The sequence below is a fragment of the Anopheles arabiensis genome, chromosome 3, assembly GCF_016920715.1.
Source record: "Anopheles arabiensis isolate DONGOLA chromosome 3, AaraD3, whole genome shotgun sequence".
NCBI lineage: Eukaryota > Metazoa > Arthropoda > Insecta > Diptera > Culicidae > Anopheles > Anopheles arabiensis.
Genome location: NC_053518.1, coordinates 29199878 through 29227663, shown reverse-complemented (window position 1 = coordinate 29227663; position 27786 = coordinate 29199878). Strand labels below are relative to the sequence as shown.

Sequence of the window (27786 nt, the reverse complement as noted above, 5' to 3'; positions counted from 1 at the left end):
GACAACACAGTAATAATGCTTCACAGCAAGTGTTTAACACAGCAATGGTAAACTCTTCAGACAAGTGCTGTTTACTGATGGTTTGTATTTGGTGTTTGAATTGATAATTAAATTAAATGTTGTTTGCGTGGTGTGTTTGCATATTGATGCCATCTGTTGATTGCTGCGATGAGTATTTACACTGGAAGGTGTAAATCAACGATTCAGGATTTCAAAACATTGAGCCGAATTATTAATTTCATTACGTTTCATGCCATTCGTTGCTGCAGAGTGTTGGCATTCGTCACAGTGCTTCTATTTGTATCTCTTTAATTGATGTATCATTTTCGGAAAAGATGATTTCGTGTCACTCTTTGAGTAAATATTCCGCCAACAACACCCCATGCAAGTAACGTTTTTCATTCTAGCTGAGCAATCAAGATGTACTCAGAAACAGTGTCTGACTACGAAAGGAAATGAGTTTATGAGTTCTATTTTTGCACACCGAATGTCCTGACCATTTCCAACTTCTGGGAAATGTCTATTCTAAGTCTGTGTGCACAAGTCAAGACCATAGTCTGCGGTACAATGTGTCAAGTTTCTACCACGAAAGAATAAAATTAGATTCAAGCAATAAGGATACCAATTGGGAAGCGTCGGTTTGAGACCAACCGCAAAAAAGGCACAACAAAAAAGAGGAAAGTTTCTAGAGAGGTGACAATACGCCATTCATACGCTGCACATATCCGTATAGACTCTCGTGTAGAAGAAGGATTAAAAGGCCCGAGGACGGACTGTGATCCCAACCGCAGCAACCATCAGCAGCTGCGATGATTGTCGATGTTAATTGTTTTGTTTATTAAATTTGGAAAGTTTGGTTCATTTTATGACTGTTGGTGGTAAGGCACAGGGTTGCACAGGTGAGTGGAGACAAGTTTATTTTTGCATACATGTATATGCTCTCGACAGCTCGTAGCGCCGGTAGCGTACAAGGGCAGCAGGACGACGCACCGAGCGCATGTGTGTTCGGATGGGGAATATTCAATTTTCACCACCATGGTAATGAGTGTCTGTTTTGTGTGCGGTCTTTAGATACAAGCTCGAATAGAGAGAGAGAGAAATAAAGAATGAAAGGGATAGAGTGTGATCGAAGTATGAAGAATAGTAGAGGAATGGTAGAGGTTTGATGAGAGGAGCGTGTTTCTAATTATTATTTCATACCTTACCAATTGTTCATGTTGTGACTAGAGAGAGTATGTTGTTACTTTTGCTGTCATTTTGGTTTGTGGTGGTGAAGATTTAATGCAAATTGGAAGCATACTATCAAGTGAGATGTGAACTAATAATAAGGCCGTTTGTGTGCTATTTTTACAGTACAAAGGCAAAGGGTTCACAGTGTTTGAGAATTAGGCTGAATTTTATATTTAAAGCTTGATATGAGTGTTGGATTTTGAGATAGGCAGAACACACCCGTAAGTTAGGCAATGAAGTAATAACGCCCCAGCATAGGTAACACGTATTACATGTACTTTCCCTTTAGACAGAAATCCCATTTAAACCAACTCAAACAGAATCCAGTGGGGATATAGCCAACGTAACACGAATTAAAGAAGAAAATGTATGTATCGCTAACGGAGCACGTAGGGTCCTGATAAGAACACCCCAGAAATCACCAATAAATTGAGTTAGAATTCCAGTGTAATTAACTAGCTCTTCCTCCTAATTTTTTGTGAGCATTGTTCTTTTGGGAAATTCGATTCTCATTAAGAGTGGTAAGACCTCTTTGGTAAATTCCTTTGTTAGATAGGCGGAAGTTTGCATCGGGGTGCCAGCATCGGGGTGCTTGTGGGAAAGCGAAGCGGTGTAAAACCGATTTAAATCGTGTAAAGGTGGATTTTGCCTTTGGTTCGTATGAAGTTAGATACAAATTGGCACCAACTGCTACAACGCACACGGTGTAACGACCGTTCTTCAAGCTCGAAACTGACTTCATTTGTGTAAATTAATTGCTCAATTTGCAACATTATTCATGAAACGCGCCCGTCAGGTACGGATGTTTGCTTGGTTTTGGAAACAATGATTGAAATTAATTTGTATTTGCACTTTCATTAGTGTACCGTACACGTTTGATGGTGGATTTTGAAAACATATGATTGGGACAAGTGTTAATGCGGATAAGAGCGCTTGTCATTTGTTCGGTACGGCTGAAGTTTCTTGCCTGAAAAGTGACTAGAGTTGTGCGTGGACGAAATGTTTCATTTGATAGAAAAGCTCAATACACAGTTGAGGATCGTGTGTTAAGGAATCAATTCAGAGGTCATTTGCAAATTTTTTTAGGTTTACGGTAGGGCTTAGACTTCAGCGTGTTTTATCTTTTTTCTCAGTATGCTTGTTAATCCTCCTGACGGTCAGAATCTTCCAAAATATAGAAACTTAAAAAGAGCAACACGATGCACCGACGAAACCCTTCCTAAAACCAGATAATCTTCGATGAAACAGCAATTATAGTAAAAGGGCTCACAAGTTATCCCCTTTCTTTTCCAGCAGAGACATACGAGAAACACAAGAAAAATAGCACCTTGTGACAGTCAGTGGGAGTAAGAGAGAAAGGGATGGGATGGCCTCAAACGCGTTATGTTGATGGGTGGGTCGATTGTGAGCCATTTGTTAGTTGCTTCACCAACACTCTGTTACTTCTGAAACCAAGGAAGGCAAAGAAGTTTCATGGGATTCAAGGGAAAAGTTGTGTTGGATTTGAGCACGCAAAAACAACATACTTCCAACGATCTAGGGGAACTATCAAACAGTGTTTCTAGTCCATCTGTGAGCTGAAGTGAGTTTAGGGAATTGCCATGGGATTGTGGGGACGGTGTGGGCCGTGCGTGCTGACGAAAGGGATGTGCTAATCAAATACTAAGTGATACGATTGATGCTTCCAAAAATTGATCGTGTAATTGTGTCTTCTTCTGAAGGCGTCATTATCGGAAGAGTAACTGCCTCATTGCTATAGAAAGAAATATAACCCAATAATCCAAACCTTCAACCAAACTGACTGTAACTGTTGATTTGAGCTGGGAATTTGCAGGAAGAAGATTTATGAAAATAAGAATATTGAAAGCATTTGTAAATCAAGCATGTAGCGCTGTTCTAGTAAGAGACTACACTAGCTGTTATCTATGGTTTGTATACCTGCTATCTACTTCGTGAGGTATTCATTCAAACGAATAGGCACGAATGTTTTGATAGTTATCAAATTTCCCACATGTATAGAAGTTTCTGGAGAATGTCGGCATACACAGGAAATGGTACTATTTTCATCATCACTTAATTATACTAAGTTCGGCATTGACTGTGGAGGAATTTACAGCCGCAGTCGTTAAACTGAATTATCTCTCCTGAAATGGACGGTCGTGTCAACACCGGTAGGCACACGATTTGCTTCACTCGAGCTGGTAAATATTCAACGACAATGTACAATGCTCTTGTCCTCTCTCTCTCTCTTCATAACTGCCTGTGAGGGAACCTTTCGAGACGGGGAAAGGGGATTAGCTCATGCAGTGAACTGTCTGGTTTTCAGTTGAAGCATGGACGACCAGGTAAGATGAGTGGTTATACATTTTGACGTGACGTTACTAATGACGTGAAATTCGCCCAACCGGAAAATAGTCATCGGTGATGTTATGCCAGAGATGTAATACTCAAACTGCTGTGGAGAAACTGTTTAAATTATGTATCTAAAATACATGAGATAATAGTAAAATTTCTTAACTTTTAATGATTATAGGTCTGATGATTGATTAATAAACGCTGGGCAAAATTATCCATTTAAAATTGTATCCATTTAAATTAAAAACACCACCTGCAATCGAAAAGAGTGGATTTCTTTACAAAACTTAAATATCAAAAGCTCTCCAGTAACCCTTATTAACTATTCATGTTTTGCTATTTTAATGTTCTCCCGCAGTAAGATATGACACAATTATCAACCGTCTTCAGTATGGCCAGTGTAGGACCCATGGCCAGTGGAAACTTTATTGAATAGATAGCTTAAGCAAACGACTCTCGGTATGATATGGAACTGAGAAACTCAAAAGGGCAATGATGACTCTTTTACATTTCGCAATAGGAAAGAAAATACCGCAATGAGTAAACACACAACCCAAAAGGAATGGGCAATGTCACAAGAATCGGAGGAATTAATTTGCCAGCTTAGTATACCGGTATTCGGAAGGCATTGAGTGGGGCTCTTTTCAATGTTTAATTGTAATTGGTACAGAGCACCACTTGACAATAGTGTTTCCTGGATGCGACTGGCTTGGCCCACATTTACGATCCACAGAACTTTGAACTGCGCATCCGTGAGGAAGTATCCGAGACCCTTTTGACGCCCATTAGTGTGTAACGAGGTTTCTACGATGGAGGGAAGGTGTGAGGCGAGTGAGTCATTTTACGGTGTAAGCTTTTACTGTGCTAAGTGTTTTGAGCAATAGAGAGTTTCTTTTAATAGAGATTTAAAGTAAATAAAATGTTTATTAAAAATGTATGGTATAATGATGGTGCAGATGTTTTTAGATTGCCTTCCTTAATCGTTATCAGGCTCTTGATTTCTTAGAAAAGAGCATAATGGTTCAATACTGTCTCTTTTTCAACAAAACTATACGCAAAGACCACACAATATACTACTAAAATAACTCATCCCTTTCCTTTGCCACCACAAACAAGAAAACATGATCACGCTTACGATGTTCTGCTTTTCATTTTCAACACAGTACAATCAAAATGGGTTTCAGCTTTTCCGGCTTGCCCAACACAATGGTCACGCATGTGCTTCGGGGGTTTGACGTGGGCTTTCTTTGGTTCCAGTGAAAACCAAATCACAATAGCTGGCATATGTTGAAGGCGAAACTTTCCGCAATCTGTTGTACGATTAAGACGGAAACGCACGCCACTATGTTTCTGTTAAACAAGAGTGAGGTAATGTGTCCCTATCAGAGAAGCGTACAATAGTTTCTTTTTCTTACTTTCTCTTTTGTATGACCCCACCGAACCATGCACACTTCCGGGAGTTATGGCCAATTCCAGGCGAATGTTAATTGATATCGGTAAATCTGATTATTTGCTATTTTTATTTTTATGTCATTTCTTCGTGGTTCTATTGTGTGTTAGTTTTTAATGTTGGGGAGCAGGGACGTAGTTTGATAGAGTAGAGAATGAAGCGTGTTTTAGAATATTTTTATTTCTCAGATAAAATAATAACTACAACACCCGTAAATAACGTTTACCGTAATTTATGTTTTGTGATAATATAACAGTATCGTACTATTTGTTTTATAACAGCAAACAAATGAACTTGCTCTTTTCGCTTTGTTTTTGTATCTAATTTCCTTTTCTTTTCTTAATTTGCATCGCTGTGGCCTACTCCAGCAGAACGATGAAACTAACACAGCTTTTCTTCTTTTTCTGTTGCTTTTTATTTGCTCACATCCTTTCATAGCTCGGTAATCATTTTGTGGCAAAATGCCCGAACCGCTAGGAAAAACGCGACCAAAGAACCAACCCGCAACCAATGTATACGCAACATGGTACGCGCGGAAATTAATGCTGGCAAATGTGTGTAATGGTATTGCTGCTGTTGCTGCTGCTGCTTTCTCTCGACAGATGACGGAAGTTTTGCTGCCTCGTTTTGTAATGGTGCGCAGGAAGCGACCAACAATTCGGAAACAGGTAGCCGCAGAGCCGCAGCAGCAGCAGCAAACGGAATGTTTTGCGTCACCGTTGGATGACGTCTGTTGAACGGCGACAAAATTGCGCGTGTAAAGCGGAAGCCGCAACACCCCCGAGCACTGTTTGGGAGCTGAAAGTGTTGCCTAACTAAATTAGATAAACTTACAATCTCCTACCGGCTGTTTGGTGTGTGTGATGTGGTTCTTGGATTAAGCCACTAAAGTGAGCATGGCGTCGTTTTTGAAGGCATAGAACAGGAGCTTTTTTTTTCAGAACATTTACATCAAGAGGCCTGTGAGCAAGCGACAGGAAGCAATTGAAGTTTAGTATGCAGTTGAATAGTTTTATGGAAAAAACAGTTGCTCTATCTACATTTCTGTAGATATTCCCAGTACTTAATGCGCACAGCATCGAGGATTCTTCAATTTGGTCGGAACGTTTCCAATTGCCACTTGAGCTAATCGAAACATTCGCAATGACAATTCAATGTTTTATGCTGATTGCTCAAACCGAACTGAAACAACGTACTGTTTTCTCGTTCGTCGTTGTTACTTTCCAAGGATCCAAGGAGGGAGGCTAAGCGCCGTTTGTAATCGTCTAGGCAAGCGCATTTTCTGAACGATTAAGCGAAATTTACCATTTGCCAAACGATGCACAGCTACATTAACGCGGCAGCGTCTCGATTGTCTTTGATGTGAGTGTGATTGCTTCATCAACAAGGAGACCTTGCATTTTGGGAGGAATAGATCGTTTTTTTGTTCCTTACTTTTGGTATGGGTAACGTTCCACAAGCACAAAAGTGAAATATGAGATGCTTCGTGATTTGATAGAAAAAAAAGTTTGGCTCTCTTGAGCAAGTATCTCAAGATTTGATTGTGTTCATAAATAGTTTCCTTTTCTGGAATTCACTCATTGTGCATAACAGTCCACAGAAAATAAAGAATTCAAGATTTAAATAAACATAATATTTACTTAAGGTTTAATTCTACCAAAGAAACTCGATACCATTATGACCAAGGAAAAGATAAACTAATTTTGATTAGGCAATTATTGAAATTATTGATAGTACGTTTAGAATTAAGAATATTAAAGAGTACAAAGATCATACCGATAGACACCAAATTTGATTACCACACGGAAACGCTCGACGGCATCCATTGTATAAATCCAACCAATGTCCAATAGACATAAATCGAACCATACAAAAATCGCCTTCTCTGATTTATTTTTTGCACACGCCTCCAATATTTGCAGTGAAATTGATACATTTCTACTTCTCAGCGTAAATAGAATGCACGTGGTAAAAACATAAAACAGATTGAATAATCTAGACACTCCTGGCGACCAACCGACTGTATAACGTTACTGGTGGTGACCGCTTCCATCCATCCAAACCGGAAGATGCTGCTAGGTGGGCCGGACATGTGTGCGTGACACATGTGTGTTTTTCCAAGGCAAGGGAGATTCATGTGGAAAATCTGTGAAGCCCATGACAATGGGATCACGTGAATGTGCGTGTAAGACCGTGAAATTGTCACAATGTGCGTTCATCAGGTCATAATGGTAGTTTTTTGCATTGGTTATCGCCAGAGTGAATTTTATAACGCAGAAGATCCACTGTTGTGGATGATTTTGTATCGGAATCTAAGAAAAAACCTTAAACATCACCCTATTTATTTGAACTTAATTTTATATTCAAAAACTTCCGTCAAAACTTCTCAAAACTTTCCGTTTTTAGCGTAACTCATCATGCATTAATGATCACCGATAAGTGTGCCGATATTCTGCAAACTGTCCTTTTAATCTACCACTACGCTCAGAGCTCACGTTGGGATGTTATTTGAATAATTAATTGAAAGCCACCTGGTGGCCACGCAACTCTCTACGCTTGATGCAGTCACCGTTCTGGAGCACGAAGAACCTGCGTAGTTGGTTTAATTATTCGACGGCACATCATTTATGCATCGCCAGTCCTCGCCCTTGTCGCGGTTTACGATGAAGCGCTTGTAAACTTCTTGAACATTTCTTCCGGTTTTGAATGAAAATCAATTCTCGGGCACGGGGCGAGACATCCATTGAACATTGTTGAGTGGTTGATAGTAGTTATAGCGAGAAGCTTTCAATTTTCCTCTGAAACCGTCAATTGACATTCAAACCCATGATGTTTGTGCCTTCTCGTGCTACCCACTACGAAACCGATAACCATCGAATGAGGTGGGATGTTGGGTGTCCTTACATCTTTCCCATTGACGAGAACGGAATCAAGGTGAATTTCACTGCATGTCGTTGTGGTTTTACGACTCAAAGGTACGGTTCAAATCGTTGAGGTAGGTGTTGAAGAAAGACAGAGCAAAGGAAAACGACCTGTACAGCGCTGAGACGATGATTGCCGACGTCGTTTGGTCCACGATGTGTATCTCCTTATGGAATGTTTGCTTCTGCGTGTGGTCTGTACAATGCAATGCCGATGACATAATCAGAAATTTCCACCAGGAAATAATTTGTCCGTTACAATTCGTTGAAAAACAGCAGTTCTGAAAGGTAATTAATCGATGTTCTAATATTTATGTTTTTCTTGTGCTTGTGAGTGTTTTTAAACACCATCGCGAAGTGTGTTGGGAGCACATAAAAGCTTTTCTTGATAACGAAAATCATCCAAAATTACTGATAAAGACTTTTCTATGCTTCAGAGTGTTGTTCATGAGTTTTTCAACCTTTGTCACAAGAAAGCTCAGAGTATGAGAGTTTGACGCATATATATGTTTATTTTTTTGTTCTATAATTTAAGATCATAAAGCAAACATCAAACGCTCATCTTTAGAGTTTAAACCAGTGAATGCCACTGATATCCACTCACTCCACGGGGTGCATGTGGAGCTTTCGTTGCGTTGCCGCATTCGGTTCGGGATGAACTGGTTGGTAAAGTTATTGGATAGGCATTATGCGTCAGCATGGAGGAGGTGAATAGTTCATGCTCATCGTACTCGGTGGCACAACATAATCTGTGTGTTTGGTGGGATATAATGTGCCGTGCTGGTGACGGCTTTGTTGGGCATTGATGGTATCTTTAGCCAGTGGCTTTGGGCCAATGTGCATACGAGTTTATAATGCTGTTGGTACTTTTCCATGACACTATTGCTAATTTAATACGACTGTAGCATGCACGTGCACATGCTATACTGTTTTCAATCAGTTCACACACATTTCTTATTACACTTAATAAACACAAAATTGTCAACACAACACAACACACAAAAAGACCAAATTCCAACCACTCAAGATATCAACACAACCCAAACCACATAAATAACCTTACGTCAGGAATTGTAAGTCAGCAGAAAAACCCTTATCCAAAAACACTTAAAACACACAAGCGACACACAACCCCGGAGGTGCGAAAAAACCTTACCCAGCACAAAACGCTTCAAGTGGGTAAAGCGTAAAAACACAGCATTGCATAATAGCAACCAACAGTTAATAAATAATGAAATAGGAGACACCGTACCTCGTGTGTACAAACAGAACCGTAAGCGTAGGAAACAAAACACTGCGTAAGCGTCAGAACCCAGAACTGACCTTACATAATAAGCACAATCATATGTAAACTCAAAACTTGACATTCAGCATAATTGACACAAAATAGAAAGTAAAGTAAGACTAAATCTTACTAAAAGGAAATGAATCGTATAAATAAAGATGTAAGATGAGACCGAGTACTGCTCAGTTACACACAGTACGCACAGTGACACGGTTCAGTGGAGCCGTTTAAGTCTTATCGTAATTCGCACAAACAACACAAATATGTTAAATTAATTCATTGTGTCCACTCGTTACCTGGAGCCCTGATGGCTCCCAGTGATCATCCGAAACTAATGCTTTGTTTTTGACGAATTGACCTCGCGAGTGATGTTTAATCCTTCTGCACCGCTGCTCTAACAATTGCAACCTGATCCGAATATTACACGACCTCTTGCAGGGAGAGCATTACGAAGTGAGGGGAGATTGGATGACAGTTTGATAAATCGCATCAGTAGTAAGCTACATTGAACTGGATTGGGAAAGCTTACCCGTAAGCCTTGCTTCTGTCTAAACCATTATCAACTCGACACATGACATGTTAGAAGATTATGTTGAAGTTCATCATTGAACAGGAATGCTAAAAGGTCGACTGATACGTTGAAGTTTAAACATTATTGGAATTTGTTATGCTTATTCTTTTAAGCATGGACGTTTGTTATTCCTTTTTTAACTATCTTTTTTTTGACTGACTTGTTCAATTTCTTGAAAATGAAAATCCTTGAAGTTATGCTTTGCGCTTTTAAATCGTTCTAATGATATGTAATTTTCAGGGATAAAATCAAATCATTAAAAAAATGTCTATACTTATATTCAATTCATAATTTGGTGATATTATTTTAAAGCCACATTGCCTAACCGTTTCCGTCTTAATAGTAAAAATTATTTCTAAAAATTCAATTTGATAACATTTGTTTCATAAATGATCTAGAACGATTGTTAAAAAGTCGTTCATTTAAATAGACTCTTCTTTTAGTTTTCTGTCGTTCAACCTTTTCCACTACCTACGTAATACTCATACAAACTAATCAAAACTCATCAGCTGATAATGGATTGGAACAAGACAAGAGACAAGAACAGGAACAAGTTCTACGTACAAACATAGAACAAAAAAATCAAACCAAACACCCTAACCTCGAAAAATAAACGTGTGTTGTCCGTTTTGCATGTTTTTGAATGAACCGTATGGTTGTGTTGGTGTGACAATAAAAACTCTCTTCCCCAGACGACTCAGTGAGTGCCCCGAAAGCTTCTTCGTTCGGTTAGGGGAAGTCACTCAGCTCAGCTTGAACCAACGAAGTCAACCCCATGGACGAATGAAACGAAACAGCAACTCAGTAGCTCGGTGACTAGCGTTGACGATAGTTGACAGGAAACGGCTGTCCGTGCGTGCGTGTTGCGTTGTGTAGTAGCGGTGGTGGATGTGATAAGAAAACGACTTTTCTCGTTCCGTCGAAAACCGCGTCGAAGAAAGATACACTATCAGTACTTTCTTCTTCATCAGTCGGCGGAAAGATCATTTCAATCGTTGCTGGTGGATGGTGTAGTCTTCGTCGCTTGAATATTGGATTATTATTCTTTTGCCGATGCGCTGGTGACCTTCGTAGGCAGACGTGTTTTAACGGCTCGAACGTAGGAATGTACGAGTGTGTTGAGAAAAGAGATTCTCCAATACTCACGTTTTGCTTGCAGAGTGTCATAATGTTGTACGGGTTCTTCCTTGGTTGCCGGTGAAGCGGACGGAGTGAAGCGACCGTAATGCAATATTAGACAGTCGTCTTGCTTTTTATTTTGAGGTTGCTCTCAACCATTGCATGAAGAAGGATGTTTGATACATGAAGAAAGGCAAGACGCAGGATGAAATTAAAAGAAAAAGTCTTGAAAAAAGAATAAAGTGTCCTTAACAGAATCATACATCAGAGATGCTGTTGGACGGCAGAAGTGTTCGTTCACACCTGTACAATGGCATGCCAAATGGTTGCTCGGTTAAGCCTTAGTTGGTGAAACATAAATTACTTACACACAAGTGGCACCTTTCCGCCGTCGGGTTGGCATTAATCGTTAATTGCTCGGAATGAAGTGCAGTGCATTTGGCTCTGTCTGTGTTTGGCGCAAAAAGTTGTTGCGCTTGGAATGTTTGGTAAAGCGATTTGAAATTCTTCACGACCCACCCATGATGATGATGATGATGATGATGATGATGATGATGTACGCAACGCAGTGGAATAAAACGCATGCAGATCTGTACTTACGTCGACCCGAGTATGTGTGTTAGTGTGTTTGTTGAGAGATGCCATTGGAATGTGGAATGTGTGAGACCGGTTTAATGGGATTAGAAAGCAATTCTCTGAGCAGTTCCGTTTTACTGCAGTGTTTGGCATACGGGGTTGTAGTGGTTGCGTGACGCATACATTGCTGAGGTGCCTTGTGAATGGGGTCAAGTCCGGTATGGTGTGATTTCTTTTTCCCGAGTGCTGTATGCTGAAGGGAAGTATAACATGACCCGTGCGTGGAGGGAACCAAATGTGTCTGTGAAGTATAGAGTGTAGAAGTATGTGTCGTTTTATTTCAGAAAAGAGAAGTGAAAGAAATCCTGTTTCTGATTGTATTATTTATGCAGTCTGGCAACTGAAATGCGGTCCAGAAATGAAAAAAAGATATGTGATTTAAATAAAACGAAGCGATAAATAAATAAACAAGTGTTTCTCGGAAATCTTTTCCAACTCGGGTGGAGACCATCGGTGTGTTAAATATCGGTTTTCAGCTTATCGATAGATAATGCAGAATACTAAGTGTATGTATGTGTGACAGTATGTGTACACCGGACAATGTTTGTATGAGCCGCCGTCATGCAAGAGCGTGGCCAGGGAAGTGTAAAATTGTACCAACACTCTCTTCCCCATGCCTCGATTGTATGCTTAATCCATTTCCTTCTCTTTCGTTTTACAGTGTTTTTCGCTACTTGGGGGTTTAGGGGAGATTGTGGTTTTGTGTTTCTTGTTGGTGGTAAACCTCGGAGCTTTTGATGTATCAGTGTGTGATGGCGTCTCACCGACAGTGTCTGTTACGGTAATTGACAATTTTTGTTGCGGTCGGCAGAAGCAGAGCCTGCGAATTGCGATCGCAAAACCACACAAAGGAACAAGCGTGAACAGCATGCGGTTTTGATAAAATAATAACAATTGCGTTGTTACATTTGATACATTTTTTGAAAATGCATTTTTAAAAAAACGGCCGACACAAACACTGCCAAATTTGGATAAAAAGCAAATAGGAAGTTTTTACTACAGGTACGTAGATGGATGCTAGTCTGTTTGTTGGTTTCACCACGGGTTGCATGTGTTATTCTTTTAAACGTTTATTATTAAAACAATTAAACTTACTATGTTCTCGACACATTATTAAAAGTTGTTTTGCTTTTTTTATAAAATTTGAGCTGTAATTTAATTTAAAAAATTAAACTATGCTGTTCTTCATAATAAAATAATCCAATACAGCTTTTGTTACGCTATCAGTGCGAGTTGATGCAACCTTTCCAAGTGAATAATTGTGTCAATAGGTTGAACAGATTGAAAAGAAAACAGAGCTTTTGTACTTCTTTGTATGCTGTGTTTTTTTAAATTGATAGTATCAACAATACAGAATACGAATGAGTGTGGCCATTTTTCAGAGCATGCGTTTCGTCCTATTTATAATTATAATGCTCATGAGTGAAAACCATCACACGTAAAAAAGCCTCACACCACACAGGAGGTATTGTTGCTTCAACCAAAGAGCTTAACATTTTCAATCATGTTTCCTGCTTTCCATAACAACCCGTACAAGCTGCGGGACCTGCCCTAGCGACAGTTTATGCACGAAATTATTTTTTCCCTGCCATCGCTACAGACGAAACGTTAAAACCGCATTTTCACCTCCGGTTTTCCGGTGATCTTTTGGGAGTCTGCTTTTCCGGCTCACGGCTTTGCAGGTTAACCTTGGCCAAGTTGCGCACGGTTTCATACATATTTATCGAAATGCTCATACCTTTCTGCGGTACTGCTGTGGTGCACGGTGCAGTGTGAAACCATAAAACAGCATAAAAATGATGAAATCGTCAAGCATTTCGTGGGACAGCAGCTTGGAACGGTAAAGTTATGAGCAGCTTAAGTTTTGGTTATTGTTTTGGGTGAGAAAGTGGCAAAGTTTGAACACCAGCGTACGTGTAGGGATTAGTTGATGAGTTTTAGAGGCACTCAATGGATTTCCTGAAATAATCAGAGATGCATATAATGAACAATAAAAAAATACGGAATAAATTGAAACGGAAGTTTGGTAGTGCCTGGGAAGTTTAGTTTTTTTTCCGAGAGAATCGGATAATTTGCTGCTTTACTAAACCAAATGCGTTCAGAAGTCGATTTCTAACAACAACCAGTGCTCGATATTTATTTTATTTGAAACAAAGTTTGATTAAGAGTGACTTCTTCAATAACATTTTTTACACGATCAAAAATGAATTTTTATTTGAATTTCTAATTTGAATGTTTGACTACAACAAAATCTATTAGAATTCTTGTTTATCCAGTTTTTCTAACATGATGTGTTTAAGTGTGTTTTGACGATTCTTTGCAAATTGATTCAAGCTAAACAAATGTTTCGTTGATTGTGGTTATCAGTAGAGAGGTGGTGCGTTGCTTGCTGCTAAATTTGCTGGAAATGAACAGGTTCAACACCCGGGAACAAATGTGGATTAAGCAGATGTGTCAGATTAAATTTTCGTCTTGATGGTGAGATGAACCGGGTCTGATGTGCGTCTGTTTGTGTTATACATGCGTGTGATTGTATTCGCATTAAACGAGAAAAAATCCTTTCTAATGCATTGAGATGGTTCACTCGGGGAGTGAATGTTAGTAACATGTCGGGGATATTGTTTGCGACTTTGATTTTAAAAGCAACCAGGCGCCCCCATTAAATGTGCTTTTTACATAAACGACTGGGCGGCTCCATTAGCAGAGTAAAATTTACTTTCGTGTACCGGTTTGGGATATAAAAAAGTAGGAATAATTAGAAGGGTTTTGTATAATTTTCAAATTGCATTTACAATACTATTCTACACATTCTACACTTTATAAAATGACTCCATGTTGGTCTGAAAAGAAAAAATGTCCACCTTCACAAACACTGTTCCTATTGAAACCCGGTTTTGCCCGTATTCGTAGAAAATACTTACAAGCAAACACTTCTCGATATGGGCTACCATAGTACGGTTTGCTCACTCGAAGCCATATTATTATTTCCCCGAATAGATGTTATTTAAAACTAGAGTCCGAAACCATTCGGACTCTCAATTCTCTCGCCCCGAACCAGACCAAAAGTCGAAAAGGAAAACGATAATACCATGAAATAACAAAATGGAATTTGCGTCGTGTACCAAGCACCAAGCACTGAAAGCTTTTAGGATGTGTTTTTGTTACCTCGCTCTTTCTCTCTCCTTTCGTTCATTTGCACTGATGCTGGACAACTTTTAGCGTTATGCTTCCCGGTCATGGCTTCCTCCACTGGGTTTCATTTTTGTCAGAATAAAGAAGCAGCAAAACTCAACAAACCATGAATAATGTGTCGGTAGCTCGAATAGCAATCGGTGGTTAAACGTACTACAGCAGCCGTATCCTGTTATCGGACACCAGGGCACACCTTTTTCGGCACGCTCTCGAGGTCGTGTTAAAATTAATAGCACGTCCAAAAATTGAGTTATGCGGAAAAGCGTCAAATTTCGTGCCTTGACCAAATTGCAAAAGATTGCAAAGAGAATGAAAGGCCACAACGGAAACAAAAAGGCTTCAGAGAAATGCTGTAAGGCTACTGATTGATGAAGCGAGTGTTCGTGCCTTTCCAATACGTTTCCGAGACCGGACGCATAAACTGTGGTCGTTACGTTTTGACGAGTCTATTCGTCGCACCAACGGTGCACATAGCTGGCGACATATTTTAGACCTCTCTGTTGATGAATGACATTCTAAACATGCTCAAAACGATACCGGGCAACACGTTGTGCGAATGAGATTAGCGGTTGGCTTAACGGTTTCGACTGGTGTTGATCAAATTTTGTGCCTCTTTTGCAAAAATGTGTCACTGACGAACGGCGAGCGGATCGGCAGCAGTTACGAGCTAGCTGGGTATGCAGATATGAGGAATGGACGAAAACCGACACCAGCTTAAGGTTCACGTTAAACGAGTCGTTGGACCTCTGTGAATGAGAGGCTGTTCATCCAAAACGTTGAGGGCTAGTGTTGAGTGAAAACTCGAGATCCAACCACAAACGTTTGTATCAGTGTGCATGTAGGCTAACGGTTCACAGAGGATAAGCGGTTGAAAAAAATACATCTAACAGCCGCTATGTGAAAATCGATAAAAAAGATTTCCTCGTTTTTGGTCCACTTGTTGGGAGCATGTTTCGCAAACGTGTTGACAAGGGTTTGCCGCGTGTAACGAGATCTGTTTGTAGCTAGAGAGTGTACAATCACATCCTGCATGAGAATGTTAAGATCTGTGAGGAGGTTTTGTCGTTGTTTCTGCTCAAGGCAGAGAAACTGATTTTGAGGAGTCTGTGTTCCTGAATATGCACATTTCCCACCAATGGGGAATCATGATTTTTACTGTTTTTATGTTTTGACTGTTTGTTGTTTGCTGTTTTGTTTCTTAAATGCCTTAACTCGTATTCGTGTTTCAAGCAATGCTGGTAAAGACTTTGCTCAATTCCAAACAGACAAGTGGTTTGAATCATTTTGAGTGTTAAGTTTCTTCAAAACGTTTTATGGTAATCAACATCCCTTTTAAACATTAAGTAAGCTCTTGAGTCTCAAAATCATAGCAAGAAGGAAATTGAAAATAAGGGAAAGGAACACTGTTCATTGTTATCAGTCTCAACCATCAAAGAACGACCATCACCCCATTATCGGTAAGCAGTTGGTTCGCCTCTATTGGCCAGTTAATTATTTATTAGAGCTGTACATTAATCAGATTGCTCCACTGATTTCTATACAGATTTATGGCTTCTTCAAAGCGTTAAAGCGAGCCATAATGCAGGTGTCTGTGACAAATCGAAAGAAACTGAGAAGAATTGGGTTGTTATGGCTCAAGCCAACGCTTTATCCGATCGGTGCAAAGTGTTCATTAATTTGAGGCGATAAGAGATTAGGATAAGTAAGAAGAATTAGCACCTGCTACCGCAGCTGGGATTGATTTCATGATCCGATGATAATTATTCAAAGAAGCAACGGTAATTAACGAGATAAAAGGGACGTTTAATTTATTTACTTTCAACCTGTGCTGTTTAACTCTGATTTAAGCTTCTTCTTTGATGACTGATTTACTCAATTTTCCTTGTTTAATAATTAAATGTTCAGATTAAAAAACCCTTTACAACTTAGACCAACAGAATCATATTTTCCACTACCAACGTTTTCTCATTTAATAAAACCATAATCTTGTTAAACTGTAGTAAACTACCGCCTATTTACAAAGCGATTTAAAAGCAAGTGAACAAAAAGTTGATTCGTCGGCCAAAAAACCCTTTCAGCTTGTTTGTTTGTTTAGTTTGCCTAAGTGGGCATAATTGCAAAAACAAAATTTCAGAGCTCAACGAAAAGCGTACCATGCAACAAATTCATCGCACGGGAAAAGTTTGGCATATAAAAGCACAGTCAAAAACGCAAATGAATTCTGCGTTTTTATTTTTCGTTCCGATGGCAATTGAGCGTTGGGCAGTTTTTCGGTAGTAGTGTTCGTTTTTTTGTGGTTATTATGCCATTCTCTTGGTTTGTACCTTAACAGTCAAAACTGCGCATTTTTAGTAGTGCCTGAAGTTTAACTTGAGCGATCAACTTTTAGTGTCGGGAGTTTATGTTTGTTTGTTTTTAAAACGATGTTTAGTAAAGCAAATTGCAGTGGAATTAATTAGGCAAGTACAAACAAGAACAAATTAATTGCTCCTATGGGAAGTGTATGCGCAATGGAGGAAGCTTTGTGTGCTTCGTGTGTTTTACAACGCCATAAATTATTCATATTATGGTATGATAAATTTCAGCATGGAGCTGATTGTGGAACTACAGTGGAGCGCCGTTTATCCGGGTACCTTTTATCCGGTTGTCCGTTTATCCGTGCTGCTGATAAATGACAATTCAATACATATATGACATTGGAGAATATTTGAAATAACGGTTACCAAAGCATTTTCTCATAACAAAATAAGCTATAATTCATGGCACATTTCAGATATTCTCATTGAAAAACATGAAGCTTAAAAAACTGGCTAGGTTTTACTGAAACATACTATTGATTTCAAAAACAAACCAGGATTTTGTGATAAAATAAATACTTTGACTCATTATCCGTGTTATTCGACTATCCGTGCGAGGTCGAGTCCCGAAGAGCCCGGATAATCGGCGCTCCACTGTACTAATTAAACTGAAATAACAAACCTTGCATAGTGAATGTAAGGCTAGAAAAACTTCCCCATAATATTGCAATTCTTTAGTATTATCTACATCATAAAAAAGCACAAAACTTTGTAAATCATGACCATTGTTCTTAATCGTACCAGCTGCGTTGCATCATAACTTTTTCACTATCTAAGCATTGTTGAAGCTCATATCTAGAATTGCTCCCACTTTGCGCCACTGGACATCAGCAATTTAGTTTCGTTGCAAGCGATGGCAAATTGACCAACCACAAACTTCCGCAGATTTGTCCAATGTTGGCGCTATAGAACAAAATACATGCCGTGAACTGCAGCCTTTTCATAGAGCAGTTTCAGTGCTTTAAAACTAGTGAGGCTGCAACTACAGCAATCGTTTTAAAGTGATCGCTATTGTACGCTTGTTATTTTAGGACTATGCTGGCTCACAAACACATGACGAGAAAAATTAGTTTGGTACGGCCCAGACAAAACGACTATGAATGGGGTTTTGGTAGTGGTGGTGGCATTATGCTTTGTGAACTGGAACAACATGCAGCTCAACGCAAAGCAGGAGAGTGGAGTGTAGAAACAATTGGAAGCACTTTCTGCGTTGAGGCAGCAAGTTTTGTTGGCACTGAAAATGCTTTATGTAGTTGTAAAACAAAAGACCGAAACGGGGAAAATTGCATTCGAATAGCGCTCATGTTATATTGAATGCTGAGAATAAAACATGGTTGTGTAATTTAGATTGATTTGTAGCGCAGAACGTTGTAAATGGAATTTTTGGAACGATTATAAAATCATTAACATTATTAATCGCAAAACTGGCCTATATACTGTGTAATTCATGGTCAATTTTTTTGGAAAAAAACAATGAAATCTTTATTTTACAAGATACTAGTTTTAAAAATTATGAAATTGCTTGAGAAATGTGCATGCTCTGGAGTAATTTTCGTCCTTTTTTGGGGTTAAAGCATTTTTTATTCTCGTGAATGAGTCTCTCGACTTGGTAGTAGCAGGAGCATAAATCACTTGACCTGTGGAAAACCTATCCATTTACTCCTTTAAGATAAAATCTTCTCTAAACTCTATCTTTAAAATGAGTGCAATGGTCTCCAAATATAAGAACTTTTTTAAATCCCATTTTTAATCGATTCAATAAAAAAAAAAACAAGAGAAAAGTCACGCGCAATGCACTTGAACGAAAAGAATTTCATCATTGCTCATCCTCCATTGTCTGCGGCGTACAGATGAGTTTGCTTTCTGATGAAATTTCTTCTCGCCCGGTGAAAGCGAAACAACACCGAGAGAGATGGATAAGATAAGAAGAATGGCGAGAAATAAAAAAAGTATTGTTTTTGTTGTCTAGCATACTGTTGCTTGCCTTTCATCGCCCACTCTTGCAACCATTAGCATTTCAATTTCAGTTTTGTCTGCTGATGAGAAAACCATTCTCTACACAACGTCTGAGAACAACAAGAAGTAGACATGCAACTTCAGAATACGGCTTTAGATTGAAGATTGGTGTACGAAAAAGGCTGCTACAATAGAAATGAAAGCCGAACTTTGAGAGCAAAAGAATGAAATATGAAACACTTGACGAATAGTTTTGTAAGTTTGTAAATAATGCTCTGCTATATGATGAGATGCTGAGCAGAAAACGGACCAGACAGGATGGACACTGGGAGTCAGCTGTCGTGGTGGGAAAAAGTATCGAGAAAGTTAATTTACTCATTGTGGGCGTCTATAATAATGGATTTGAGACACAACCAAGGCATTCCAGGAGCAGTGATTGCGGAAACAAAGCACACAGTAATGAATGGAAAAGTTTTTCCGGTAGTTGTTCGTTGTCAAGACTGACTGTCAGCGCAAAATAATGAATAATTGATTATGAACAGTAACAGGAAATGAATATCATCGAAAATGGTAATCTAAGCTACTTTGTGGTTAGGCAAATTATTGATTAGTGTTTAATACCAATAATGGTAAAATATATTTATGTGTTTAAACTGAAAGCCATGTTCACTCCTCTGAATAAAAACAATATTATTTCAACAGGAATCTGTAGCCGTTTGTTATTCTTATCTGTTAACAATCAAAAAACGCGTACAATCCACTACCCACCTATTGACCCAATTTAATCCTACAGAGGTCACTCTGTTGCACGATTCGTTCCTTAATCCCTTCCCTACTACCGCAACCCGTAAAGTCAGCTTACCAAGCTCAAGGCAATCAGAGGAACGAGGATCTACTTTTGCCCTAAGAAAATTCAAACACCAAACACGCTTGCATGCCATCGTTTTGAACCATCTTCTTTCGGGTTTGGGTGAACTCGTTCTCATGAAATGTGTTGCTACAACCCATACTCCCATGCTCCCAGTGGTTCGTAAAATGCAAAGGTTTATAATATAATGCGCCGGTGCGTGTGGGTACGAAGTTTCCAGAGCTGTTGTACAAAAACTTTTGGTAGAAACTTTGCAGGCTTTCGTTACTGTTGCTGCTAGAACTCGCTGAATACTTGAAATGTGGTTTGAAACTTGAAACAGTTTACCACCACATAAAACCCGCGGGTTGATGTACAATTTGCCAAACGATAAACTATCATGTCATGTTGCTTTCCTGCTTCGCTCTTGTTCTGCGTTTGTTGCGGCGAACACAAGTCTCTGTTGTTTACGATCGGATTATTTGGGGAAAGTCAAGAGTAAGGCACAGTATTTTGAAATTGTTGGTCGTAAAATTATGAATTTAAAGCCTAAACAAAACATAATTAATCAACAAATTACCAAAGCTTCCTTTTTCTTAGAACGCATATGTAACATCCTTAGTGTGGCGGAAGAATACACCACTGGTTTGCTGGTTCCACCACAAAAACCGCACAAAAAATGAGTTCAACTTTAAAGTCTCTCTTAATGAACTTCCACAAAGGAAGAAAGGATTTCCGTGCGGTGTGGTAACCTTCCATTGGGGTAACAACAACAAAAAAGAGGTACTGTTAAATACTGGCAAGCGCATTGTCTCGGGGGACGTGTCTCTACCGTTGCCGGTTCAAAGACAAGGAAACGATTAAAAGTTTTCCCAAGAAATTATTCCAACCCTGCACGCTTGACTCAGTTTCATTCTTTGTTCCAGAGCCGGATTCTTTCGTCTCTTCTCTCGCCGCTCTGGATCTTCAGGAAGGAGGTTCCACCCAATGGAAATAGAAAAACAAAAGCACCTCGTTCCTGAGAAGTTTTCAATTGACGTTGGGTGGTGCTGTGGAATGGAATGTTTTATCTGAGATAAATTAAAGCTAATGTATGCCTGTCTGCTCAGTTTACTGAGTATTTCCCCTTTTCATATGCATTCTCGTTGTCAGGCTCAAAGCTTTCTAGAATGCTTTTATTTCTTTTTTTCTGAGTGAAAGTTTCCCATCTATTTGAGTAACTTTTTCACTTCAACCCTACATCAGTCTCTGTGCCAGACTGTGATGAGTAAGTGTTGCTTTTTGTGTCTTCTACCCATCTTCTGGTGAATTTAAATCCGAAAAAGATGGCCCTGTTAGATGTAAAAGCACGACGTAGCCATATAACTAAAGCCAGCATGTGTGGGATGGAAAGTTTCAATATATTGTGGCTCTTTTTGTTAGGCTCGTTCTGTGATGCTTTCGACCACAACCAGCCATTGCATCGGTTACATCAATAGAGTGCTGACAGCAATGGCAAAAAGCTGTTCAGCAAACAAACACACACGCACGAACGCAAAAAAGGGAAAGCAAAACAAAACAATCTCACCAAAAACCTCATCCAACGACACCCGCAGGAAACATAATGTTTGAATGTTGGTGGAGGCATGTGAGTGTGTATGGGTAAGAGAAAAATTTGCATGCCACACACTTCGGTGTACATAAACCATGAGCACAAGCGGTTTCGGTGCGGGGGTCACTGGCGCTTGTTGTGTCTCTCGCGAGAAAAGAAGGTGTCAAATTTACGATACCGATCTGCCCCAACAAGTCCTCACGTGCGTCTCATGGCCCTGGGGTAAAGCTGTGGTCTTTTTCTGTTATTCCTTACAGTTTCGTTTTGGCAAACGCTTGGCACGAGCAAAGGGCTGGGACCATACAGCATCCAGCATCTTTCACACAGTGCGCACATTTCGCATTTAGCTCGAGGACAGGATTAGCCAGAAGGTAGTAACAAAATTCTACGCACGAGCCCGAATAATGAACCACGGGCCGGTGTGAGTCGGTCGTGAGCACTTGGTTTTCGTTTTGTGCCGACAAGCAAGGATTATGGCAAGGACACGCAAAAGCCATTGAGACGGTAACCAAAAACCAGCTGGCGTGTGGAATGTCTCATAAAATGCTGTTATGAAACGCGTCGTTGCTTTCGTTTCCTACTTTTCTCCAGGTGAGACTCATCTTTCCCAAGGTGGTTTTGCAGTTTACCGACCGCTCCTTGGGGCTTTGTGATGGCTTTTGTTCAATGGAAGATGTGCAATAGAAAACAGCCATACGAAGTTTTCCTTGAATGTGGCTTATTGCTTGTACGGAAACGGTTTTATTAGCAACGGAAAGGGAATAGAATGACATTTTTTTAAGCGAAAAGAGTTTGACGTTCTCGAATATCGAGCCCTTGTTATGACTATGATATTAGTATCGTTTCAAAAGATGTGCCATGCATGAAGAACATTTGAATCCATGTTAAAAAAAAACTTTGAATAATGAAGTTTAGACACAAATACTTTCTTTCATCATTTGAAAGGCAAAAATAATGATCCTAAATCAACACTGAGCATTAGAGTGTTAGGCCAACGTTTAAGCCACATTAATGACTTTATCGACACATCAATGACTTTAGAAACAAATTCTATTTATTAAGAAATGCTGTAGGATTTGCTACTTCTTCCATTTTTTTAAACATTCACACAGAATTTTAACTATCTCGATTGCAAGAACAAAATTAGTTGGACGGAATGAAAAAGCCTTGAATGCATTTCAATGGAAAACAAATAAAAAGCCAATCGATGTAGCACAAAATTTCTGCAAAATCCTGTTAGCCTCAAATAAGAGTAACGTTCTCAGAAGGACCCTTTTACCGTGTGGAAGGGCAAAAGAGGTTTCCATAGCACTATTTACTGTCCAGAGTGTTTGATTCCAGTGATCTAGACTTTGTCATACGTATTGCATCAGATCGGTACGATTTGTAGAGTTGGTAAGGGTGTTCACTTGGACAAAGGTTGATAGTTACCTCCTCTGCGCTAAAGGATATCCATCGCTTTCCGGAAAAAACACCAGAAGGTTCAATGTTTGTATCAATAAATTGCAATGTATACTGTCCTTTTCTTGTGTAAGTAGCTTATATCCTGTACTACACACTGAACCACGTGCATAATTCATGTACCAACAGGTTCAAACAACAGTTTTAATGTCTGAATATATGTCCAAGACGTGTACAGGTCATCTCGGTATTGTATTACCAAGTTACCGGTCAGAATATTTAAGAGTAACTGTATATTTGTTTATAGCCGGTCTCGTAGTACAGTCGTCAACTCGTAAGACTTAACAACATGCCCGTCATGGGTTCAATCCCTAAATAGACCGCGCCGACATACGTAGGACTGACTATCCTGCTATGGGGGGGAATCAATTAGTCACTGAAAGCCAAGCCCACAAGTGGGTACAGGCAGGCCTTGACCGACATCGATTGTTGAGCCAAAGAAGAAGAAGAAGAACTGTATATTTGTATTACCAAGTAACAGGTCGGATTCGGTTTGTATTGGGTACGCATTACCCGACATTATTTTTCTGGACAGCCATTCGGGTCACCAGTATCGACATAAATCAGCTCACACGATGGTATCTGCAAAAACGTGGCAACCCATATCGATCTCGGGACACAATTTTTATGCCTCAAGGATTTGTTCCGGTGCAACAGAACACAATGAGCTTCAAACACGATCACGACGGTCAAGAAGAGCGATTACTTGACCACTGGCCACTAGCGTAATGAATGCAAACACGAGCTCGCCCCAGTGTAGAAGAACTAGGACGCCATTAAATCACGTCTCACTATAAAGGAAAGGCTTCCGAAGTCGAAACACGCCGCCAACTATACCAACTTCCAGCAACTGTTTCTTTCATTGCCTTCATTCTTATCCGGATGCAGTTTAGTTGTTGCTGGCTGGTTTTTGTTTCATTGTCGTAGTGTTTTTATTGCACTTCATTGCAACGTTCGACTGGTAAAACGTACGAGGTGGTAATGGTTGACCTGAGCTGCAATAATTCTCCCTGTGTGTGCTTCGTATGCTGTTGCTCCCCCCCGAGGCTGATAAATAGCCGTACATTATTTATACGATATCACGTGGAAAGAAGACGCTTCGGGACGACGGTGGGTGCAAGATTCAGTGGTCCAGTTTCGACTCCAGTTTACCACGTGTAGCATGTTCCGGCTTTGTGAATACGTTTTTTTCTGCAGCTGTCATTCACTTTTCATGAGGAGGGAAAAAAACGCCAAAGGAAGGTGTTGAGAACTCGATACTTCTGGCTTTCAAAACGTAGTCTGATGTATGGCGCGAATAGGAGGATCCTCGACGCTCCCACATTAATTTCCCCTGTCATGGTTGCTCAGATCGTTGGCATCCGATTACTTTTTGTTGCCGCTGTGTAAGAGAATATTGTTGATCCAATTGCATCTCGCTGTTGTATTCATATATTGCTTGTGCGTTCGCTCGGTGCAGTTGGAGCTAAAAAAGTGCTCGATTACTCTTTGTTTTATGTGGTGTGAGGATGCGTTGGAGTATGCGAGAGAGCACGGAACAAGATTCATCATTCAGACGTATTGCGATAGTAGAAATGTGAATCTTTGTTCCAGTTATCAGTCACTCATAGCTACACATTACCAAGATGTACCAATTTTCAACCAGCATTTTTGCAAGTTTCGAATATTGAATTTTTTTTTTCGTATGATCAGTTACGGATGCAATTCCCCGCAGGTTCACTTCGAGTAGAAGATAAACATGCCTCTAGCACGCTTGCATTTGATGTACGGTACTGATGGTTGAACAGGCAACTAAAACGTAATACTAAGCCATCATTTTCCTTTATGCATAGTGGTGCTTGAATGCGATGCGATATGCGCCAAATATTTTCCCCTGTGTTGAAGAAATATAATGAGCATGTTTTGCTTACCGAATGACGTCAACGAATGCCACTACCTCATCATATCACTCCATCTCTCTCTTCCTTTTCCCTTTGATCTCTTTCTCTCTGTCACTTAAAGTATCTCTAGTGTGCTCCACATGGAGAGGAGCCAGCATAAACATTCCAGTAGCAAGGCAAAGCTCGCGTAATCGTATCTCTCGGTAGATGAAAGCAGCAAAACTCTACACACTCAAACATATAAAAGCAAAAATATAAAAACAAAAGACAACTAAACGACCTGAAATGAAAATTAAACAAGACAGCTTAGACAAGCCGGCTCCAGTCGTTTGACATTCACCTTGATCCCAGAACACGCCAGAGAGACTGTCTCACCAGGGACCGGAGCCATTAGAGATGAGCTAATGTGTACTTTGCTCCAGTGTGCATTCGACGATTGCTTTTGTTTTACCTTTGGATGTGTTTCTTATGTTTAAAAGGGTTATATATTAAAAATTATTGCTGGATACTTTTCTATGATTATTAATGGACAAATTACTCGATCTTCAGGTAAAAATTTTAAAATAGAAATTAATGAAAATGTAATAATAAGCACTCACCTAGGTTATAAACGTTTACCTTCACACGACTGCGGTCGAAAATAGACGGTAAAAGGGAATAAAACAATTAATTATGACCCAAATGTGCCCGTCGGCGACCATTAGCGGCACTGTTAAGGCATCTTACGCTTATTGTTCCGCACGCACCATTAATGTGAACATTTCCACAGGATAGACAGGATATCTAACGATGCTGGTAACAATTATAAGTATTCCGTTTATTGCACCTCAAACGATTACCATTTCGCGTGCCTACCGTTGCGTAGGATGTATCCTAAAGGACAAGTCGGTTTTTATTTTGCATTCATGCTTTTGTTAGAATATTTTACACATTTGTGATAACAATAAGATAACCTTTTCTTGCTTTTTGGGAATGTTTAAGTGGAAGAGTATCCGATTTCTGAGTGGTTACTATGCCGAACTTTGCTCGGCTTTCAAAAATGCTAAACCGTGCCTATTATTCAAACGACCAACTTGTTCCATTCTTTCCCACCCATTTCTATGATCACCCTCTGTAATGCTTATCTGCAAGTCGCAAAGAAAAAAGGGAAAATGTAATATAAGAATTCAAAATTGAAATTTATGCCAGTTGCTGACCGTTACTGGCTCGACTGGCTCGCTCTTTTTGTCCCGGTTGCGTGATGTAAAAGCACGATCGCTTGCGTAAGGAGTGCCCGAAGCACATAAACACATACACACAATTTTACATAAGGAGTACCATAAAATTAAATTGAAAAAATATGATCTAAACTGATTGTGTTTGGAGCATAAGGAGCAGCACTCAGGGACAAGCTTTTCAATTCTTCCCACAAAAAGTTGTGACTAGAAGAGGCACATCAACAATAGCACGAGGTTTAAGGGGAACAAACACACTCATACCGATCCATAACGCAAAACGGTCCGGATGTAATGGTGGAAAACAAGGAGGAACAAAGAAGGGAGTGCCGCGTACAAGGAGATTATTAATGACCGTCGAGCAGCAGATGCACCCGGGTGCGGTAACGTTTCCCACTTCCGGATAACAGCATAGAGCGAGACCTTCTATGACTCGACTGACGCTCGACGCAACCCTGCTGAACCCACTTCAACCGTATTCATACCGGATTCGGCGCTCGGGTACTCTCGGTGCATTTGCATATCCGTGTACAATATGGGTGCATCCGGGGAACAATATGCACAGCACACTGTTTACGCCACCCTTCCTATCTATATGTCTATTGCCAGTGCTCATACAGGCGAAAACAACCTCCTTGACAGAAGCACTGGTGGATACTACAATTCTGTCGCATCGTACAGTCGGACTGTCCTGGCAGGAGGTACATCAACATCATGCTGTAATAGGGGCGTAAGCTGATGCGTTTGTCGGTCCATTTCCGGTTGCTGAATCATGAGAATGGTTTCCGACAATATGAACCAGGATGTAAGGTCCAGGGATGGATAATGTTGTAAACTCGTTGCATCATATTGATAAAATAGAGGCCCTGCAACACGCGGCGTTCAATATCTATCAATAGCAACTCCAAAGTGATCGATTTGATAGCAAGAACCGGAATTTAAACAACGAGGAATTGCAATTGGTGGCAAAATTTACACAACAAACCACAAAATCTCAAAATTACAACGAATAATCTTCGCGTAATTGGATTTGTTATTGCAAACATGCTTTTTAACATCCGGCCATTATGAATATTGGTGTGTAGTAGAGCTAACGCAATATAATTTTCGAATGATTGTAGTTTAGATGAAATGGATGAATCAGATCCAGTCTATAGATATTCAATTACTTGTTTTTGTTTGTATTTTTCGTACCTCAATGATAAATATGTGCCATATGTCATGTTGATGTCTTTGCCTATGGCTTTAAAATATTTCACCAGACTTTACTTAAATACAACACTTGATAGTAACCCCTATAGGCCTTCAACGTTCAGTTATAAAATTGCTGACAGCCGTTTATGGTTTGCACCTTATAAAGGCGATTTCATGAAAAGCATCATTGATATTAAAATAGCAAACCGTATTCCAAAAATAGGAAATTGCTGCTCACAAAATGGCGCAACCCCATTCACTGGAGGCCATATTTCAGTGAAAAGCAATTTGTGCACCTCCGGGATGTTTTACTGCGCTTCTTCGTTCCTCCAACTGTTCCAGATTGCGCAGGGTATAGATTTACAAGGCCCACTGAAATGGACCGGTAGTGGTTGAAAGTATCAAGAGCGGCAGCAGACAACATGCTGCTTGTAGATATTTAACGTCTTCGGAAGGTAGAAATATTATCGGCATTGATAATTGATCGCGCAAACCCCTAAGTTGTGTTAATTTTTATGTTTTTTACT

The 27786-nt window shown here is 39.8% G+C and overlaps 1 protein-coding gene across 6 annotated transcripts in view; it reads left to right on the top strand.

Annotated features, from left to right (window-relative positions):
• The first annotated feature begins 10634 nt into the window (after window positions 1-10634).
• LOC120901290 (zwei Ig domain protein zig-8-like) overlaps window positions 10635-27786 on the top strand; it is a 39024-nt gene continuing 21872 nt past the window's right edge. Inside the window, exons 1-2 of one of the 6 annotated variants that reach the window (XM_040309080.1) lie at window positions 10635-10822; window positions 12229-12569. The gene's annotated coding sequence lies outside the window, so the exon portion shown is untranslated. The other 5 variants (XM_040309077.1, XM_040309078.1, XM_040309082.1 and 2 more) reach the window with 5 other exon arrangements.